The sequence below is a fragment of the Leptinotarsa decemlineata genome, unplaced genomic scaffold (genome assembly GCF_025532065.1).
Source record: "Leptinotarsa decemlineata unplaced genomic scaffold, Ldec_3_MD MMD2_tig00026336_RagTag_RagTag, whole genome shotgun sequence".
NCBI classification, from domain to species: Eukaryota; Metazoa; Arthropoda; class Insecta; order Coleoptera; family Chrysomelidae; genus Leptinotarsa; species Leptinotarsa decemlineata.
In genome coordinates this window covers 1,527,966-1,547,112 of record NW_027412692.1, presented here as the reverse complement: position 1 = coordinate 1,547,112, position 19,147 = coordinate 1,527,966, and the positions used below count along the sequence as shown (strand labels likewise).

At 33.1% G+C, this 19,147-nt stretch overlaps 1 protein-coding gene across 1 annotated transcript in view; it reads right to left on the bottom strand.

The window, feature by feature from the left end:
* The window catches only part of sdt (MAGUK p55 family member stardust), a 177,996-nt gene extending 163,036 nt beyond the window's left edge, over positions 1 to 14,960 (bottom strand). Inside the window, 1 exon segment of the mRNA XM_074183381.1 lies at positions 14,710 to 14,960. The gene's annotated coding sequence lies outside the window, so the exon portion shown is untranslated.
* Positions 14,961 to 19,147: the final 4,187 nt, after the last annotated feature.

Genomic DNA, 19,147 nt, shown 5'->3' with positions numbered 1-19,147 from the left:
TACAGTTGCAAGATGATGATATTTCAGTATTACTTGATGTTTTCTTGTTTTCAAGTGTTTCTGTACTAAAAACTATTGAATATTTCAGGGATCTTCTGACGATAAATGGTATTAGTGGAGAAGTAATCGAAGATTACATACATCTCACAAAAACCTGCATGTAACAGAACTGCTTTCAGTTCAACAACTAGAAACACACTATATGCCTAATCTGTTCATGAACAGATATGAATTGGAAGCAGCAATTTGGGATAGCAAAGTGTGGCATTAAAACTATGAATAGTGAAGTAATCGAAGATTACATATAACTTACAAAAACCTATATATCACGGAGCTGCTTTCAGTTTAACAACTAGAAAGATACTACATGCCTAATCTGTTCATGAACAGATTTGAATTGGAATCAGGAACTTGGGGTAGCAAAGTGTGGCATTGGAACTATGAATGAACTATGAATAGTGAAGTAATCAAAGATTACATACAACTTACAAAAACCTGCATATAACAGGACTGCTTTCAGTTCAACAACTAGAAAAACACTACATGCCTAATCTGTTCATGAACAGATTTGAATTGGAAGCAGGAACTTGGCATAGCAAAGTGTGGTATTAGAACTATGAATAGTGAAGTAATCGAAGATTACATACAACTTACAAAAACCTGCATATAACAGATCTGCTTTCAGTTCAACAACTAGAAAAACACTACATGCCTAATCTGTTCATGAACAGATTTGAATTGGAAGCAGGAACTTGGGATAGCAAAGTGTGGCATTAGAACTATGAATAATGAAGTAATCGAAGATTACATACAACTTACAAAAACCTGCATATAACAGAACTGCTTTCAGTTCAACAACTAGAAAGACACCACATGCCTAATCTGTTCATGAACATATTTGAATTGGAAGCAGGAACTTGGGATAGCAAAGTGTGGCATTGGAACTATGAATAGTGAACTGATCAAAGATTACATACAACTTACATAAACCTGCATATAACAGAACTGCTTTCAGTCAACAAATAGAAAGACACTACATGCCTAATCTGTTCATGAACAGATTTGAATTGGAAGCAGAAACTTGGGATAGCAAAGTGTGGCATTGGAACTATGAATAGTGAACTGATCAAAGATTACATACAACTTACAAAAACCTGCATATAACAGGACCTCTTTCAGTTCAACAACTAGAAAAACACTACATGCCTAATCTGTTCATGAACAGATTTGAATTGGAAGCAGAAACTTGGGATAGCAAAGTGTGGCATTAGAACTATGAATAATGAAGTAATCGAAGATTACATACAACTTACAAAAACCTGCATATAACAGAACTGCTTTCAGTTCAACAACTAGAAAGACACTACATGCCTATATTTGAATTAGAAGCAGGAACTTGGCATAGCAAAGTGTGGCATTAGAACTATGAATAGTGAAGTAATCGAAGATTACATACAACTTACAAAAACCTGCATATAACAGATCTGCTTTCAGTTCAACAACTAGAAAAACACTACATGCCTAATCTGTTCATGAACAGATTTGAATTGGAAGAAGGAACTTGGTATAGCAAAGTGTGGCATTAAAACTATGAATATAATCGAAGATTATATACTATGACTAGTGACAAAGGTCCCAGGAAGGCACTTTCACGATGCAACTTTTTGCCAATTTGTACACAACACATCATTGATGTGAATAAATTATAATTATTGAGTCGAATATACCCCTAACTTGGGACTGTATCTTTTCTTTTCATCAAGAGTTACTTTTACAACTACATAATTATTTAGGAAAAGCGTTTTCGGCTTTCTACTACTAGATCTTGATACAAAAACATATGTGAATCTTTTAAAGAAAGGAGAGAAGCAATCAATTTCAAAAGAAGGACCTCTATGCATACATATGTAGATCATGCAAAGGAGTAACTTTCACAAAACACATGTAAACATTGAATTGAATGAAAAAACATTTTCCAAACAAATACTTCCATTTGAACACTGAATTATACAAAAAACTGAATCAGATACACGATTTCTACACAATATATCTCGTGTAATTCAATATTTATATGAGAGTAGCTGTTTCAGGAGGGCTTTTTTCCAGTTTGTGTGAAAGTCACTTCTTTGCATGATCTACACATCTATGTATAGAGTTACTTCTTTTAAAATTGATTGCTTTGAAAGATTCCCACAACTTTTTATATCAAGAGGGGGTAGTAGAAAGCCAAAAATTTTCTTTCCCAAAAATTAATCACTCCTAAAAATATAACCCTTTTAATTTAAACAAGATTCCTTTTGGCTGGGATACAATCAAATAAGCAAATGAATGTAATCACGATGTCATCAATGACATGAATAGATCAAATTCATTTCGTGACATAAAATCGTAATTTATGAATGAATTGTGTGTTTTTTCCTTCAATGTTATCCAGATTAGTACTGAAGAGCCCTAAGGCAAGTGTCTTACGGCGAAACATCGATGTCTACCAGTGAGCATGACAGTGTTCCATATAAGTGAAATTTTCACCTTTCATTTGGTATATTGTATAGAAATCCTGTGAATGATATCTGATTCAGTTCCATAACAAATGTTTCGAATACAAACTGAGTAGAGAAAAGCGTTTTATATAATTCAGTGTTTAAATAAAAGTATTTGTTTCGAAAGAATTTTTCTTTCGTGTAATTCAATGTTTATATGTCCACATATCTATGTATGGAGTTACTTCTTTTGAAATTGATTACTTCCTTCCTTTCTTTTGAAGATTCCCACAAATTTTTATATCAAGATGAGTTTATAAAAAATATAAATATTCCAGATAACTTTCACCTATTTGATACAGACATATACGAACTGAAGCAAACTATAAATGAAATAAAGAACAAAACATCATCTGGTTATGATGAAATATCAGTTAAACTTTCAGAAAATCTCCCAGAATACGCTTTAAACTCTCTTGTTGAGGCCATTAATAAATCATTTCATTCTGGCAGATTTCCTACATGTCTGAATCTAGCGATAGTCATTCCACTTCATAAAGATGGTGAAATGAATGATCCATGAAACTTCCGATCTATATCATTGCTTCCGACAATCTCAAAAATAATTGAAAAACTGGTTAGAAACAGAATGCTTAACTTCTTAATTGATCATAACATACTATGCGAATCTCAATATGGATTCCAAAGCCATAAAAACACAGGCGATGCAATCTTCTCTTCTCTGGAAGATGTATGTATTGGTTTGAATAATAAAGAATCTATTGGGGCAATATACTGTGATTTCTCAAAAGCGTTCGACTGCGTAAACCATGAAACACTATTATTTAAACTTCAGTGCTATGGCTTTGAAGGATTGTTGAAATCACTAGCTACTGGTCCTGACTTAATAAACTTAGAAATGATATTACTTTACTGCCCAACAATTCTACCAGTATTAACAAATATTGTCAATTCTTGTTTACTGGAAGGTATTTTTCCTGATATCTGGAAAGTGTCACGGATAATTCCATTGCCTAAGAAAAGTGATATATTGAATTACAATGACCTCCGCCCGGTTAGTATACTACCATGTCTGTCGAAGGTAATTGAAAAAATTATGAACTTTCAGATAAGACATCATCTTGAAAAATTTACTATATTGCCTTCTGAACAATCGGGGTTCAGACCGGGACACAGTTGCGCTACAGCCTTACTTAGCATTGTTGATAATATTATTAGAGAGACAGATGCAGGAAAAACAACTGTTCTTATTCTCTTAGATTATTCAAAAGCATTTGATACGATCAACCATGAAATTTTACTCTCTATTTTACACTTTATAGGTTTTTCGGACAGTGCTATTAGTCTTATGGGTGATTATCTACAGGACAGGAGTCAATATGTGGAGACAGCTGTGGGTCAGTCATCAAGAGAAAAGGTCACTTGTGGGGTTCCACAAGGGTCTATACTTGGCCCTGTACTATTTAGTATATACACAAGTAACTTTATTTCGAGCATTACAACTTGTAAAGTCCACTTTTACGCTGATGATACACAGCTGTATCACTCATTTGCTCCAGAAGATTGGTTTGAGGCTCAAAAAGTTATATCGGAAGATATAAACCGATTAGTAGAGGTATCACATGCGCATAAGTTGAAAATCAATGCACTCAAGTCCAAAGTAATGATATTTGGAAAAAACAGACATCACATTGAAACTATTATGAGAATTAAAATTCAAAATGAAGAGTTACTATTTACAAGTGATGCAAGGAATTTAGGTTTACACTTAGATACAGAACTTCGATTTAGGAAACATATAAACTCTTGTCTTCAAAAGGCTTATTGTTCACTGAAAATGCTTTACCCTCACAGACATGTTCTTTCACAATCACTCAAAACAATATTAAGTGATACACTTGTCCTGAGTCACTTCAACTTTTGTGACGTTCTGTATGGGCCATGCTTAGATCATAACGATATTAATCGGATAGAAAAAAATTCAGAAATCATGTCTCAGATTGATCTACGGTATTCGCAAATATGATCCAATATCTCACAAGTTAAGATCCGCAAAATGGTTAAAAATGCAAGATCGTCGAAAACTTCATTTTCTCATTTTAACTCATGCAGTAATCATTAAACAGTGTCCCCCATATCTTTACAATAAAATAAAATATAGGACAGATATTCATAACCTCAATTTACGTCATAGGGGTCATATCTCGCTTCCAGCTTACAAAACTTCTCTGTTCCGAAGAAGCTTTACATACAATGTCTTCAAGCTTTATAATGAAATTGACCCATCACTTCGTACTATGAAACTGTATTTATTCCGAGACAAAATGAGAGACAGTCTCTTGGCCAAGAATGAATAACCCAATGTTTCCACAGACAATATTTATACAATATTTATTTATACTGCAATATTTTTAAAATGAAAATAAAAATTATTTCCATGCGAACAATTATATTTACAATACTGGGGTTGAACTAGAACTTTTTCAAATTGTTTTCAACTCCATTTTGCATTTCAGTTTTTATTATTATTATTTTTATATGTATATATGTGTGTATATATATATATATACATATATATATATATATAAATATATATGTATATGTGTATATGTGTGGGTATATATGTATATGTATATGTATATATACTTTCTTCCTTTCTGAAATATTTTTTAAGTTTATATTGAACCATGTAATTGAACTGAATGCAAATAAAAATTATTATTATTATTATTATTATATAACGGGCTTTACAGTTATCTAACAGGCAGAAAGCAGTTAGTGAAACTCCAAGGAAATATATCACATATTGAGAATAATTCATCAGGTTTACCACCACGATCCTTTGGCGTGGGACAAATGAAGATAATCTCAGAGACATCATAACCCTGGATCTCTATAGGGTTAAACAGTGGTGCAATTCAAACTCCATATGTTTCAACACAAATAAAACAAACATAATTTGCTTAAAACTCAATTTTGACGACTCATAGAAAATCACGCTATAGTTAATAAAACTCACACAAAATTTTTAGGGGTATTTATAGATGATGAATTAAAATTTGATGAGCATATAACACATTTATGCAAAATAATAGCATCTGGCTGCTATGCAGTTCGAGTTGTTTCTAACGAACTCAATCAATCCTCAGCCAGAACTGTGTATTTTTCCTTGGTAGTGTCGCACTTGAGATATGGAATTGCCTTTTGGGGCTTTTGTAGTCAGCAACTAATAAATTCAGTATTCGTTCTACAAAAAAGGGCTGTCAGATACATATTTAGGGCAAAATCACAAGACCACTGCAAACCACTTTTCATCAGTCAGAAAATTCTTACTGTACCTTGTTTATTCCTGTTAGAAACCGTTTGCTTAATTCACAAAAAATATTCCAACTCAGCAGTAAATAATGGCAGACGTTACCACACGAGAGGAAGTCGGAATTTACCCTTGCCAATCCCAAAACCAGCAATTACAAAATTTTCTTTGATATATGAGAGCAATAAAATATACAACCACCTTCCGATGTGCTATAAGGCAATAGCAAATTTAAAAACATTCAGAAAATTGGTTAAAGGAGTACTTCTGCAAAAAGCCTGCTATGACTTAAAGGAATATTACGATGATGTATTTTAACTCTTAGTATTTCAGATGCTTACATATCTGTAATGATTTATTTATTTATTATCTGTAATGGTATATATATCATTTTATTTATATGTATTCGTATATGTACATTTTTCTAAACTTATAATGATTGTATACTGTATATCATAATTTTAATATTTTTTAAAAAAACTTTAACATTGTTGACTTCATAAAGGAGTACTTCTGCAAAAAGCCTGCTATGACTTAAAGGAATATTACGATGATGTATTTTAACTCTTAGTATTTCAGATGCTTACATATCTGTAATGATTTATTTATTTATTATCTGTAATGGTATATATATCATTTTATTTATATGTATTTGTATATGTACATTTTTTTAAACTTATAATGAATGTATACTTTATATCATAATTTTAATCTTTTTTAAAAAAACTTTAACATTGTTGACTTCATAAAGTTTCACTAGCTTTGTCAATAAACATTTCTTAGACGATAAAGCATGATTGATTGATTGATTGACTTATGTCTGACTCTCAATACAGTTCATGTAATCAATATTGGAATTTTTAAAATACATTATTACTGGCTATTTTCCTAAAGTGTTATATTGTGCTAAGTAAATACAAACTGTTGCTGTTATCATTTTATGTCCTATTTTGTTACATATACATATATTCAGTATCTACTTGAAATTGTATATTATTGTATAGTTTATAGTTTTATATGACTAAGTAGCGATGGCTAATATGTGTAATTTTGTTTGTTTGTTTTTTTTATTCAATTATTTCAACCAAGCTTTGTCAATAAGATATGAATCTTCAGACAATAAAGCATATTTTGATTTGATTTGATTAGTAAAAAGCCAAAAACTTTCTTTCCCAAAAATTAATCACTCCTAAAAATATAACCCTTTCAATTCATACCTAATTTTTATTCTTAAACTATTTTGTCACAGTATCGACCTGTATAAGACATATATTATTATATAACAAATTGCGTCCTGATAATTGGCGGAGTCGCCGGATTTAAAGTGAGGCTTGCCTAATGTATGGAAAATTAATGTAGTTATTCACATAATTTTTGTTGGCAATTTCAAAATGATTCAGCAACACTGTAATCAAAAATAATTCATCGAAACTTCAAACATTTGCTTTCGTATCCTGAATATAAATTTCATTTCAGAAAGAAACATACGTCAATGATATGTTCTACAAGTATAGCATCAGCAACAGATGTTCCAATTATTTCCGAATTTCAACTTTTGGCATATGGCCGACTCTAATGTGTTGGACACGAATGTAACAGGTTTTATTGAAATTAATGGGACTCAGAGCAATATTTATATTTTATGTGCATTATTTGCCAAGAATTCTCATTCGAAAATTAATCGAGACTTCCTGGCAAATAAGAAAACATGTCAAAGCTTGTGTTTTCGTAGTAGATTTCTTCGAAGGTTGAACGATTTAGGAATCACACCTGGAGATGTAAGATTTCGTTAATCCCCAGCTCGCTCATTTTTCAAATTGGGAAAGTTCGTTAAAATCGACCAGATTCATTTCAAACCTTTGTAACAATATGAACTAGTCAAGTTGAACAGCTAAATGTGATGCTAGGCTGAACCATGAATACATTGCCGGACACAACTATCCTCAAAGAGGACAAGCCTGCCATCTATCACGAATATTAATAATGTCAAACCTCTTAAATATTACTTTTGAAAGTTCAGTGGAATATAAGTTTGAGTCAATGCTGGCAAAGTCAAAATCTCCTCAAGAGGCTATAGAAGAACTATTACATAAAGTTTAAAATAAATACTCTAGTGGTTATGATGAAATTCCCACATCTTTGATGAAAAGTATAAGTATAAGTGAAATTATATCATATAATGTAAATAACTCCATAAAATTTAGTGTCTTTCCTTCCATACTGAAACTATCCCTAGTGAAACATATTTATAAAAACGGGGATTCTGAACTTATGGAAAACCATCGACCTATAAATATCCTACCAAGTTTTGCAAAATTAGTTGAGCTAGATATATGTAATAACATTACAAATTTCCTATACCAACATGGAGAGATCAACTCAGTGCAATATTTCAATTTACACAAAATATAACCAGCTTTATGAACTTGTGATGCACTGTTTGGAACCTTTGATATAGTATTGAATATTATTGGAGTTTTTTCCCAACACCAAATCGTTATTTCAACACCTTGACACGTGTTTCCATCACCAAGTGATCATCTTCAAAGGAAGATCAAACTGATTTTATGACCTTCCTCTTGAAGATGATCACTTGATGATCGAAACATGTGTTGAGGTGTTAAAATAATGGTTTGGTGTTGGAAAAAACTCCAGTAGTATTAAAGCTTTATGGAAAGAAAATATTTAGCACTTGATATGTTCTTAGATCTGTCAAAAACATTTGACTGCTTGAATCACGAGATACTTATGAAAAAACTGGAACTATATGGTATAAGAGGAAATTCACTGAAATGGATTGAGTCTTACCTAACTGATCGCCAACAAATAGTAACTATTAACAAACATGGTCGAACATATAAATTTGAGAATGCTGCAGTGAAAGTGGGAATACCCCAAGGAAGCATTGCGGGTCCCTTGTTAATCATCATCGACATGAACGATTCGGGTCATTATTCAAATACGGATAAATTATGATACCAATTTATTATTTGGCACAGGCACCGCTCTAAGAGCGACTTAAGGATTTTCCTGTAGTGCTTGTGTTTTATTCTTTGAGAAAAGGCAGTGAAACATACCCTGCAGTAAAAACAGGTATGGAAATGTTTAGTGATACAAAAGAATGGCTCACTAGCAATAGATTAATTTTGAATGAATCCAAAACTAATCTCACACTTTTTAGAACTAATCAAATGACCTCAAAACTAGAATATTGAAAACATTACGATAAAATATTCAGAAGACACCAAATTTTTAGGACTTCATATCGATGAATTCTTGAAATGGAACAAACATATTGATTATACAGATATATCTCAACAAAGAATCAGTAAAAATTTTATACTTTGCCAATTTTGAGTCTGTAGCTAGATATGGAATCATATTTTGGGGAAGCAAAAGTAATACTAAAAATATAGTTGTGATTCAGAAAAAAGTTATCAAAATGATGAATAATTTAAAGTATAATCAATAGTGTAGATGTGTTTTCAAGAATAATGGAATTATGATGATATGCGCCCTTTATATTCATGAATGCTTAATGTTTCTATTAAAAAATAGACGTCTATACTTTAACAATATTAATCAAGATTAATTCGTGCTCCCTATAGGTACATAGGTTAACTATAACTGAAAAAAATCCTCATTACATATCGATGAAGCTGTATAATAAATTGCATAATCAAATCAAGGGTTTGAGGAGCATAAATGAATCTAAGAATGAAATAAAAGAAAATATAGATTTAGAACCATGTCAGTAATTATTTGAATCAAACTGAGTCAAGAAATGTATACAGTTATGAGTATATGTGGTGGTTGTGTTCCAGTAGATTCACATAATTTTTTTGCCATCATTTTATTCTGTGTTGTCTGTGTACAGCTGTAAAAATCTGCATATTTTTGAAACAAAGATTATTATTATAAACTTTCAATATTCATAAATTGAGTCTTCTGTCGACAGATGGGGTCTTCGTAAGGAAAGATGCCTTCACTTAGGATTCAAAGATTACTTGAATGCTCATTGAAAGATGAAGTAATTGTTCAAAATTGCAGTTCCAGTCTTCATCCCTCCTATACAGTTTCGACAATGAGAAAGAGAAATATCATCTGTGGAATAGACCAAAGATACAATCACCATAATAAAATATATATGTATAGTTAAATACCATATACAATTTTTACCGGAGTTATTCTGAAAGAATTTTACCATTTTGTAATTGATTTCAGAAAAATACTGCAAAATAGCATTCATTTGCACCCAGTATTTATTAAAACAATCTTTAATTTCTAAATATTTTTTACAAAGTGCGGAAAATTACAAAATGAAAAAGATAAACTTTGGCCCGGGCACATCAAGATAAGTATCTAATAAATTATTACCTCTTTTATGTTAGGTAAATATATTTAATACAGCACATCTTTCTTTGTGAAAAATATATTTAATTCATGCAGTAGCTTATCGGGGTGAACTAGAAGTTTGCTCCTACTACTCCTGTATAGAGGTTTCCATTTTAATTTTTTTTTATTGTGGGTCACAACTTTAGATGCGAAAATTATTACAAATACGTCTGAAATAATTCATATCGACTTCAAAAAATCAAAAATCCACTCTTTTGCTTTGCTGACGACGTTAAGGTACTCAAGAACTAGCTGTCATCGGACAGCAAGAAGTGGAGGAGTTTAAGTGGAATTGAATTTTTAGAAATCTCTGAAAGTTATGAATCAGACATCATACTGTCATGGATCACATGTCATGGACAACAGTATGTCGTCCATCATCAGGTAACTAGAAGAAAAACTTACTAATGCAGTTTACTATGAGATCGCTTCCTCAAATATGTCTGATAAATTACTTTCGTATGTTTCAATCAGATATTTAACATAGGCTAAATTCACTTACCTAAAAACAGAGGATATATTATTTAGTTCACTAGTCAGGTCAATTAACTACCTACTGATTATTACATGGTAATCATTACTGAATTCAGAATTCTTCATTTCCAGAAGAGATGTTAGAAATTTAACCTTTTAGAAGGTGTAGAAATTGAAAAATTTCAATATCGAATGAACGATCAAATTGATTTCCATGACTCTTCTTACTCGTACCAGCTGATGATACTTAGTCCTTCTAGAATATTTATTAATTAAATAATATAATAAACTCCTTTCAGAATTTCAAAGTATGCATTTTCATTAATTCAAGAGGTCGATTATGTCAATATATTTCTCAACTGAATAAAAAAAATTGTAGTTTGTGCTTTGCTATGAGAACTCTATCTCCTACAAAGAACCTTTTTTTAGTTTAAGGTTTTTAATTAATTCTACCTACTATTTGTATAATAATATGCTCCGACACGAAAATCGATTTCCTACAATTTCATTTCATCATCTGATGCAACCAAATGATAATCTTTCCTTATTACCCAAATCCTTTCCTTGAAAACGGTACATATTACAGAAGCGAGAAATTGAACTTCCTTCAAAATTTGAAAGTATGTATTTTCAAAAATTCAGTAGTTCAACTTTACCCAAAACTCATAATTTATGTTAAAATTTTGTGTTTAAATTTGCAACTTTTGTGTTAGTTCATATTTTTGTATTGTTGATATTTTTATAATCAATTCAGTACTTTATTTTTCCCCACAAACTTTACGTTTAATTTGAAGAAAAATTTCTGTCTGTCTGTCTATCAATGGCCTGCTTTCATTAGTGAATTGAGAATTGAATCCACTCTTTTCAAGTAATAAATAAACCAGTTTTCTCTCACACATGAGAGGTTTACAAAAAGAAGAGTGACAATACAGAAAATAGCAGTCAGTAACGGTTTCTCGAGGGGTATTGTAGATGATATTATAAGGAAGAAAAAGTTTATGTTAAAAATGAACGAAATCTCGACTTTTAGAAACCAAGATAAATATATTTCAGTTCAATACCATCAATACTCGAAGAACTTTGGAAAGATTTTCAAAGAACTAGATATGAAGGTGGTATTTAAAACAAGTCATACACCTACAGAACCCTTTTTAGATCAAAGTCGAGAATTCTAAAAAGTCAGGAATTTACGAAATAAAATGTATGGACTGCGATGCAAAGTATAATGGACAGACTGAAAGATATATTAAAATAAGATATAAGAAACACTTAGTACACCTAAAATATGGAAGACCAGAAAAATGGTGGACCAATATCTAGGACTTCACTATATAGCTTGTTGAAATAATATTTTTAGTTATCATATTTATCTGACTAGTAGATAAGACAACATTGTGAAATTAATTTTAAAACAATTAAGATGCAGATACCTAGCAGAGGTATCTATGGTATAAATAAAGACAACACTGTATATAGATTTAGTTTAATATTCCTCTTGAAGATGATCACTTGTTAGTTAAAGCACGTGTCGAGGTGTTGAAAATATCAGTTTGGGATAGAAGGATAGAACTCTTGTAATATTCATTACTACACCAAAGGTTTTAAACAGTGCATCACAAGTAATAAAACCTAGCCTGAAGGTAATTATTTGATTGACCCGTAGGCAATAGCTAATATTTCTATAGTATAAAATGTATTCGTAAGTTTTCATGTGAATTTGCATCAAATATCAGTAAGTTCTATTCTATTTAGAACAGAAAAGGCAGATTTTCAAAAACTTTTCAATACTATATCGAACTAGAGAGACGTACACAACTCGGAAGCCGTTAATGCTTTATAAAACTCAGTTACGATGTTCCTTGGAATATTGATCACATTTATAGAAATCTACCTCCAACCTTACGGTTCATTTGGTGTCCCAAACATCACAAGCAATAGCTTGGACAATATAATTGAATGCTTGAATCTTTTCTAATCCATTTCACAAGAATGTTTGATTGACTTATGCCGCTTCGAGAAATCTAATGGCTTAAGATCAGGTGGTCATGCTGGGTTTTTCATTCCAATCAGAAATTTTATTTTTCAAATGGTAATTTATGTATCCCATTTATTGACAATAGAATTCATGATACCACAAATCCTTACTCACCATGTAAAGAATTAGGATATGCAACACTAATAATAAACATACGGAATACAAGAATAAAATCTTTTTGCAGTAAAATGTAATTTCAAAATCTACAGTTGTCTTGGTTCAGGATTTATCATAGATAGGTATGCACTAAATAATAAATTTAGGTTGTTCCAAAGTAAGTTTATTAATTATGTAATTGTGTAATAATTAAACATGATAATTTTCATTAAAAGGGGGATATTCTTGAAAGAGATTAATTTCTTCATACAAAAAATGGGCTTTTTCTGGAAGTTACTTCTTTGCATGCTCTACACATCTTTGTAAGGAGTTTATTTTGAAATTAATTGCTTTCTTAATTTCTTCAGAAGATTTCCACATGATTTTCATGCAGTGCTTGTCATTTTTATGAAGATCATTTTGTGGTTGATTATTTGGATAATATAATTTTTCACAACTCAAAAAGAAATGAAAATTTGTATAAAAGTACTAGCGACCCGCCCCGGCTCCGTGCGGATGCAATACTGATACTAAATATACATATGAGCGCGTGCGATCGCTGCTAATCATAAAGTGATGTAGGGCGGACTCTATAGATAGCGCCGCCGGCCCCCCGGCAGGCACCGCCGCGACCGCTATGTCCTTGCATTTTGGATCTGTAATATCTTCGAAAATATTCATTTGAATTATTTGCTGTGAAGAGCCATATTGATATATATTAAATGCACAATGTATTTAGGATACTCAATTAGATAAGGTTCGCTTCGTAAATGAGCCATTATTTCTTGAGGATAAAAAATGGTTATTGTGGGTTATCCCTAAGAGATAGACATATACCATCGCAGACTTTTTTGTAGACAACTTTGAGGTGTACAATCTATAGTACATTTTTTGGTCTATCTCGTAGGGTTCAGCAAGCGTTTGCAATGTAAATGCACAAAATGTGTTAATTTACGACATCATATTAGAAACCTCTAAAATTACCAGTGTTTCTCTACTGTATTATGCATGTTATATACATATAAATCTTCCTCTTGATCACTCTAACTACTGAAATAACCCGCATCAAAATCCGTTGTGTAGTTTTAAAGATCTAAGCATACATCTGTTTTTAAAAAATATGTTTTTTCGTTAACCAGCTGTTGAGCCCCTACGAACAACAACCCTCAGAATTCGAAACTTGTGCGAGCTAAGGATTAACGAGGTCTTACCTTTTAACGTGTGATTCCTAACACGGAGACAGGCTTTGCTTTATACTATGTAGTGATAAAATAGATAAACTATTGGTGCTACCGGAAAAAGATGAGGTAAAAAAATTGATTTCCTCTATGAGGAAATGAACAATAATTAGTCAGTAATTTGTCACATTCTTTAAAGAAATGAGTTTGTTTTTCTTTTCGTTTAATTATGTTATTGTGAGTAAGTTTGAAATACAAGTTGTATGTAATTTTTCTCAATTTAGGGGTAGACTCGATAACCACTTTTTCTATAGTTATAGATATAGATTTTCTGATGAGTTACAAATATTTCTTAGTTTCATTATTATGGAATTGTTTGAAAAAAAATAACAGATAAGAAAGTAAAACATGTTTGGAACTGATACGGTCTTTCTTTCAACATACATCGTATCACGGCTCCACAGTTCTAGATGTGTTCAAAACTGTAGAAATGATGAATAATTTCTATTGCTTTTTCTTGTAAAAAGTACAACCTGATCCAATTAGAGCTGTATTGGTTCGAAATCATGTGAGAACAATTAAATATCAGTTACTAGGAAAGTCCGTAAAAGGTTGTCATAGGCCATAATGTAGGCCAAGATCATCTGTTTTAGGCGTGTGTTGAGGAGAGGATCCATGCAACATGCATTGAGACAAATTTTCGACTGATTCACTTACTGTTTCGACAAAACAATCGTGGCTAACGAAATCTATCACAACTATATCACATAAAAGAGAGTACCGCGGTATCTGGATACGGTATTGAGTTTGTGCGTTTGTTACTTGCGTAAATAAAAAATAAGAACTCAGTGCCGTCAACTAAAGAACATATAACTAACAATTAATGAAACTCAGCACAACGCGATCAGGTACACAACACGCCGATTCGTAATTTGTAGAAGTCTAAGTGAAGATAAAACTTCCACCATTTGAACCTCTTCCTGAGTCCCATGGCACCGCAACTCCTCGCACCATCGCTGGATGTGGCCATTTTCGCTGTCACATTCTACGTTTTTTGGTGTTACGTCGGTTTTTCGGTTATTTTTGCTGCCGGTGGCATTTTGCGAAGGGGATACCGCGGGCGTGGAGAGAATACACTTTCTGATCAATAAGTCCTTACAGGGATGCTGTTTTGCGCTTCGCGTCCGCGTTTCTATTCGTTCCTCGGTTGGCCTAATTCGTGGCCCTTTCACGAGAAAGCTCGAGGGGCGCGCAAATATACGCGTGAGTGGCAATTTTTCAAATAATTCCTTCATGGAGTTAATTTGGTCCAAAACAAAGTGATATAGCTTTACAAAAACCGCCAGACGATTACTCTGGGATTTGTTAGCGATTTTTATGAGTATCTCTCCAAATTTAAAATACGATGTTTTTTTTGTTATTTCCGCAGAATTAGGAATACATTCACGAAAAAATATCACTTCAACATTATACATTCTCATGATACTTAAATCCCTTTCTTGTAAGCTGTGATACTTTGACAGCTGGATTTAATATAATAATAATAACTATTAAAACTCCCAAATCTCGAGATCATTCTGACTTGCCAATCTCGCGAGATTCCGTTCCCTAAAACTGAGGCAGAAATCTTGTCGGGGCAAATGCAGAAGGCTGTCATTCTTTGCTCATTACGCCAACTCAGAGTACACAATTCTGGATCCAATGATCACTCACCACACGGTTTGGGGAATGGTCATTAATTGATGATACTGGCGCGCCCTTCGAATGGGTTGGGGCTTCGGAAACAGGGCTCGACCAACGCAACCTTCGAGGTAAAATAATGATAATTGAAATAGGTAATATGTTTAAAATATGTTTCTCCGTTAACCAGCTGTCGCACCTCTATGAATGACAACCCTTAGAAGTAGAAACTTGTGCGAGCTGAGGAGAAATGAGGTCTTACCTTTTAACGTGTGATTTCTAACACATATATAATAGTTATTGGTTGCTAATGCTAGCACGCCCTCCGAATGTAATAATGATAATAACAATAACAACAATAATAAGCGCTCGACTCACGATCGAAAGGTCGTCAGTTCGATCCCCACCTTGACCAAATATTTTTCTTGAGACAATGTACCTAGTTGACGGACAGCGAATAGTTATGATGCTTCCTAGGTGACTCGTGGAGTTATTAACATTGAGTACCCAGAACACGAGGCTGTTGACCAAAAAAGTCGATGCCGTTGCCACCAAAAAATACAACAATAATGATGATATTTTGAGTAGAGGTTCAGTCTTTCCAACTCAATTACTCTGTTATAACACTCGATGAACAATATGTTGTATATGAAAGACCCTCGGTTACTCGTCTTGCAAACATCCGAATGAAAAAGTTTCTCGGAATCTTCGTAAAAAATTTACGAGTCTTGTACCATATTGAACAATTGTATAGAAGACATAAATCTACAGTTGAAAAAGTTCAGTAAAACAGGCTGTAATTAAAGCGCATAAAAGCGAATTTCCATTGACTTCTTTCAGAATACCATGGATACCATAATTCAGACACAGATGGGTTCCAAACAGAGGAAAGAAGTGGTTCTAATTTTTTCGAAAAAAAGCTTCATGGCTTCCTACTTCTCCATATTAAAAAACAATGTGTGAAACTTTCGAAGAAAAGAAGAAAGCAAATAATGTCAAAACAAACACTTTACAAAGATAATCATGTTATTTTCAGAAATAAAGAAATGAAAGAAATAAAAAGAAGGAAAGAAAGGAAGAAACCCTCATAAAACAACTATTTTCACGTTGAATATTAAAAAATTCACCTTTTCAAATCCAGTTTATACTCCAAATATTCGTTATGGAATTGAAACAGATTTCATTCCTAAGAAACGCTACTCTATATAATATGATAAAGTTACGATATAAAATTGCACTTACATGAAACACTATCATCCTTAATGATGTACATCGAAGTTTAGGAATAAGACACCTGTCTTATTACCCCATCAGCATCTTTTCAAATAGCATTACAAGAAAAGACATTAATTTCTTTCATAATATTACGACTTGTATGTCACTGGAAGAGACAAATTTATTCATGACACTATGACAGTACGTAAAACAAAGTTCCTCTGGCTGGGATTGAATCAAATAAGCAAATGAATGCTTTGCTTTCTTGCTTCCTTCGGAAGTTTCCCACATTTTTTTTAAAAAAGAAGGGTGAGTAGAAAGACCTAACGCATTTTCCTTCCAAGAACTGGGTCTTCATTCGAAAGCAATGATAGATATATCTTACTCATGGACACTTCTCCGTGAAGCTATCATAGAGGTCTGCTCAAAAAGTGAGGTGAAATTACGCGGGCTGTGCATTCGATTAGCAATTTTTTTATGTTGTTAGCTCGCACAAGTTTCGACTTCTGAGGGTTATCGTTCGTAGGGGTGAGATAGCTGGTTAACGGAACATATAAACATAACATACTCATCTTGAATATATGTTCATAGTTTCAGCTGTTTAGCATGTTCACTATGTTGATGACAGGCATAAAAGTTAGAAGCAGGACCGTAGCGAAAAGAAAAACCAGTGGGAGGAGGGAATCCAAATTTTCCCAACCCCACCAGCAAAATTTCCCCACTTTCGAAAAAATGAAAGCCGAGTGATAATATAGATATTAATTTTCTTAGTCAGCTATCCATAGATTGGCTGAATGCTTATGCCCGTTAGCATATGCACAAACAGAAATAAATTTTGGTAATTATAAAAATAATAATGGGAATTATTCTACTTTGGAACAAGGTCCTTGGTCTTCCACCATATCCACCATGTATAGGAATATTCAATACAAATGAAAGGACACAACACTTAAATAATATTGTGCTTACTGTTTTCTACTATTATTTTTTTTCATCTTCACGGCCCGAAATTTCCCAACTTTTCGAAGTCGAAAAAAACAGCGAAAAGTTGGGAATTTTGTAAAATTGTCACTTCAAAAATTGTGGACTGTTCAGGGCTGTTCCCTTTCTTGGGAGAAATTAAACGTTTCTTAAGTTTTCAAACAACTCAGAATTTCAAAGTATGGGATCTCCAAGGTATGCATGTTATGCATGTCTGGTCTGGATTCCTGGTCATACTGGCCTGGAAGGCAATGAAGCTGCTGACTCTCTTGCAAAGGAGGGTTCATTGGACCAGAACCTGTCATTGGCATCGCTTTGGGCTTTGCCAAACAAACATTGAACACCTGGATGGCAAGAAGATTTATGGACTTCTGGCAGAATCTTCCAGGATTGGCTCACTCCAAGGCGTTTATTCATCCTTCGAAGCTTGATTCCAAACAGTTGTTGAACTACAGTAGGGATGAACTACGATGTCTAACAGGCCTTCTTACAGATCACTGAATCATCACATGCAGAGACTTGGACTGTCGGAAGACAGTGGGTGTCGCCTCTCTCTGGAAAATGATGAAACAGCAGAGCATATACTTGGGGACCTAATCAGGTTCTTTGAGTTCGGCAGATCCGTACTCTCACCATCTGACCTGAAGGACCCCTCACCATACAAACTAATCGGCTTTGTTAAGAAGCTGGGTTTATTTGGCCGAGTGTGAATAAGTGTGTGGGTTGCGGTGGAGGGTCGAATAGACCCTTTAGACCTACCTACCTATGCATGTTGGGAAATCCTAACCTTCTCCTGGTTCTTTCCCTTTTCTTATTACCTCTCCCTTTCTTTTCTCTCATTTTTATTTTTTTAATTTTCATTCATTTTTTTACTATTATTTTTTTCTATCTTCACGGCCCGAAATTTCCCAACTATTTCCCAAGTCGAAAAAGCAGGGGGAAGGCTCCCCCCATCCCCCCACGGCGACGGCCCTGGTTACAAGTATTTTGTGTGTACGACGATTTTCTTCTATAGAAAAAAATTAAACAAAGAATTTGCATCAAATCTTGTGTAAGAAATGGAATAAGTTCTCAAAAAAAATTGTTGACAGTGACATACGTTGATTGTACTCCGAGTCAGAAAAAGGTTTACAAGCGGTACAAGCTTTTCACAGAAGGTCGAGAAGATGTGAATGACGATGCTGGCCTTGGACACTCTAGCACACCAACAACCGATGAAAATGATGAGAAAGTGAAGAATATTATCATAGAAAATCGTCGAATCACTATTAGAGAAGTT